The 4194-nt window shown below is 43.4% G+C and overlaps 1 protein-coding gene across 2 annotated transcripts in view; it reads left to right on the top strand.

The window, feature by feature from the left end:
- Positions 1 to 69: 69 nt before the first annotated feature.
- Positions 70 to 4194, top strand: part of FAM210A (family with sequence similarity 210 member A) — a 30395-nt gene continuing 26270 nt past the window's right edge. Inside the window, exon 1 of one of the 2 annotated variants that reach the window (XM_014837315.3) lies at positions 70 to 290. The gene's annotated coding sequence lies outside the window, so the exon portion shown is untranslated. Of the gene's footprint in view, positions 291 to 656; positions 795 to 4194 lie in introns of those variants that run through there. The other variant, XM_014837317.3, reaches the window with a different exon arrangement.

Genomic DNA, 4194 nt, shown 5'->3' with positions numbered 1-4194 from the left:
GGGTGGAGCGCTGCGCAACCTTCGCGCCGGGACTACGAGTCCCGTCGTGCCTCGCGCGATGCGTGCTGAGGGACACGCCGAGCGGACACGGGCGCTAGCGAGCACGTTGCTGGTGGGCGCGGCTGGCTGGGCCCGGAGTCGGGGAGAGAGTCAGCCTGAGCCCCGCAGGTTCCGGCTCTCTGACCCACGCTGCCCTCGGTCACTCTCCTGAGTGACACCGCCGTGGCATCTGAGGAGCTGTCGTCCGTCCTGGGCGGCTGGAAGCGGTGGCTGCCTCCACGTTTTAAGAGGTAACCTGGGCCCAAGACCTCTGGGGGGCAGCGGGAGGGGTCGAGAGGGCACCTTCAACCCTGTGCGCGTTGGGGAGCTGACCCGGGGCGCGACCCCGACAGCTGCGCGGCGCACACAGCTCATCTGGTTGTGGCGGGGGTCTACCAGTGGGGCGGGGGTCATCTACACTAGCCCGCCCCACTACCCCCGGCAGCCGAAAGAGGTCACCCCCGCCTTTCTATGTCGGGCCAGTGTCCTGGCAAATCCTGCCTTTGGGACTGTTTTTCGGTTTTCTGCTCTGTAACCCTTCACCCTGTGTTCTTCCCTCCCTCGGAATCCTGCTGAGGAGGGGCCTGGGAGCCCCGCCCTCGGAGTTTTAAAAATGAGCAACATCTTACTTCTTAGGGACTGGCAGGTCATTCCCTACCGCCATATTTGGGAAGCCATGCCATGCGTCCCTCTTTCTCATCTGTCAGATTCTGGAGAAGGGGCAGCCCATACCTATTCTTGAGAAACGTCTCAAGGTATAGTATTCTGTGTTGGCTGGACGTTGGTATGGGATGGTTGGGGGCACAACAATTTCTTTGTCCATCCCTCCAGCTTTCCACTGGAGAGTCAAAGGCACCTGCTATACTGAAACTCGAAAGCGCCATAGTTCAGGGCTTTCACCACCCCCCCCCACCCCCCCAGATGAGGGTCAAAATTGGACCTGTGGACTACGGGGATTGATGCGTCTGCATAGTATTAACGTTGTTGTGCCTCAGCACCTCCCCACCTTCAGGGTGTAAAAACGTGCTCAGATTTACAATCTATGTTGAATTATTCTTTGCCAAAATTGGTCCCTTACAAGCAGCTTTGAAAATGTGCTTTACTAGCCTGCCTTCTTGTCAGTAGGCACAGTTATATTAATGAGCACACTTTGCTTTGGGGAAGGCAACGTTTGCAGCGTGTATTTTACAATCGAGTCACTTCCAAATTGTGGATATTAACCTTTCTGAGATTGTTGACCCCTTGTAAACTTTGGACCAACGGTGAGGTCTATTTTTAGCCATATATTTAGTGAGTCGTCATTTTCAGAGGACTGTACTTGTATTTTTTATTATATGCAGTGAGCTAGATTGAAAATTAACTTCAGTTTATGAATATGGACAGCCTCAAAGGTATAGGTCGTAGAGATTGGAGAGACCATTTGCATATCCAGGCATTAGAACTAGGCAATTACACAGCTCTTATTTGCTGCTTCTAATGCTAAAGTTTCTCGAGGTAATTGCTGTTGTAATTTCAGGGAAAATGAGTCTAATTTTGACTTTTTAAGAAACTTTTTCATTAGATTAAAAGCCTGTTAAGTATGTGTTTATACAGAGTCCACCATGAATTGATAATGTGCATGAGATAGGTGGACATCTCATTTTGTAGGTTTTATGTACTTAACTTGAAGTCATGGATATTCTGTTGAGAATAGAGGAAGAATTCTTGCAGATAGTAACGGAGGGAGTAAATGGGCCAGATAAAAATGTTTTAAAAGTTAATCATTGGTGTTATTTTCCTCCATTATTGCCGGAGTAATATCTGGTTTTCTGGAAATTGAATTAAAGTAATAGCTAATGTTTGAGTATATTCTATGTGCTAGATTAAGTGCTTTACACATTTGAGCTCATTTAACTCTTACCTAATCCAGAGGGGTAGTTGTTATGATTGTTTTTGATTTTTAGGTGAGGGTTAAGTAACTAGGCCAAGGTCATGCAGCTGGAAAGTAGTGGAGCTAGGATTTGGATCCAGGCAGCCTGGCTCCAGAGACGTAGTCTATGCTAATGATGAAACGGTGCCTGCTAGAACGCCAGACTCAAAACTGGAAGTTGGCTGGCACATAGTAGGTTTTCAGAAAATGTTTTGATACTTCTTAGTGGTTGGGTTATTATGTTCAGAGAGAAAATAGCTGGATTGTGATGTTATCTTGCTAGAATGTGAGCTCCATCAAGACAGGATTATCATTTTGTTCAGGGGTTTAACCCAGGTTCCTTGAATAGTGCCCAGCACATAGTGAGTCCTTATTGAATGAATGAATCATCAAGAAAGGTTTTTAAAAATCCGTTTATTTTAAAGGACAGACAGGATTTATTTCAGCCCATTTAGAAGATTTCTTCATGTGCTGTTTTGAGTATTTGGCCCACTCACCCACTCACTTAGCCTGGTGTGGATTTCTCCTGGTTTGGATTCTACTTTGTCAGTGAGAGAAAATGAAGTAGTAACTTGTAAGTTTTCTGGTCAAAGTAAAGGCAAGCAACAAATTCAATAGATACCATCCCTTTTTTTAAGTCATTAGTTCTCAAGGTGAGAGAGCATGCTGAGGTGTAATTTTAGTGTGATTTCCGTTGTAGAGTTGAAGATCACATTTTTGAAACATAAAAAGTGTTTTTAAAATGTAGGTGCAATGTTATAACTTCCTAAGAATGGTGTTCTTCAAGGTAGGAAAGAGAGGTGGTTTATAGAAGGTTTGTTTCTCCAAACAGTCTTGGAGGAAGAACTGTTGCTCCCATCCACTCTCCAAAATGTCCCTGCTGAAATTTTACTGCCTTTTTGGAATACATAGATAGTTAACGATAAACTTTAAGAAGTTTTTCCTATAGTTGAAAGTAAGATTTGGTTGAGAAATCTGTAAGTTTATTATATGTGATGTTTAGTTTTGTGTATCACTTTGACTAGGCTTTAGTACCTGGTTATTTATTTGAACACTAATCTGGGTGTTAACTGTAATGGTATTTTGAAGATTTGTTAACATCTACAATCAATTAACTTTAAGTAAAGGAGATTACCCTCAGTAATGTGGGTGGGCCTCATCCAATCAGTTGAAGGCCTAAATTTCAAACAGAAGTGTCTCAAGAAGAAAAAGTTCTTCCTCAAGACTGCAGCATTGATTGCTGCCTGAGTTTCCAGCCTGCAGATCTGCCCTACACATTTGAGAGTTGCTAGCTTCACGAGTGCGTGAGCCAGTTCCTTAAAATAAATCTCTATATATTTAGATAAAAATAACCTAATAATAGATTTCTAATAGATAGAAATATCTTTATCTAAATATAGATAGATAAACCTAAAATTAGATAGATGTATATATTTTTTCTGTTGGTTCTATATCTCTGGAGAACCCTGTCTGATTCCGATCTTGGTACTGAGAGTGGCTCTGGAGGAATAGAATCTTAAGGATGAATTTTCTGAATTGGTTATGGCATGCTTGGAATTGGTTCCCTAATCTGATTAGTTTTAAAGGCACTAATGACTTTTTTCAGTGGTAAAAAGGACACTGATGGTCCATGGTGTCATGTGGCAATAGGGATACACAAAATATCCCCATTGGGGTTCTGGATGATTATGTATTTGATGACTTAAAATTTTTTGTCAAATTAACAAAAATAATGAGACTGTTTGCTGCTAACTGTGCTGGAGAAAGTGGGGAAAGAAAAAGATGAGCTCAGATCTTCAAATTCCCAGCTCGCGCTCTGCATAAATAACCTGAAATTTCCTTTGTCTGCCTAAAGAAACTCATTTCCTGCAGATGCAGAGCTGAGATTACCGAAAAGTATCCAAGAGTCTCATCCTACAAAGTGGCTGAATCACAATGCAAAATGAATTCCCAATCTAACAGGGTGTCTGCTGTTAAAACGATGGCATTGATTGGGAAAGACTGAGATCCTCAACTGTAGAATGGGGTACTGAACCCCTAGATTTTGATCTGCTTTGCCAGTAGAAGCAGTGGTTCCACACTTGTTGAGAAGTTAACCCTGCTTTGCCTGGAGAACCTGTATGGCCTTCCCTGAAGTAGTTGCCTTGCAAGACCTTGCTCCTTCCCCTCAGGAACTACCCTTACCACACTTCTTTGCTTCTAGACTGTCACTAGAGTCAAGTCCCAGGGTCAGCTACAGAGTGGGA

This window comes from Equus asinus, chromosome 7 (assembly GCF_041296235.1).
Source record: "Equus asinus isolate D_3611 breed Donkey chromosome 7, EquAss-T2T_v2, whole genome shotgun sequence".
NCBI lineage: Eukaryota > Metazoa > Chordata > Mammalia > Perissodactyla > Equidae > Equus > Equus asinus.
This window is presented reverse-complemented; position numbering and strand designations above follow the sequence as displayed.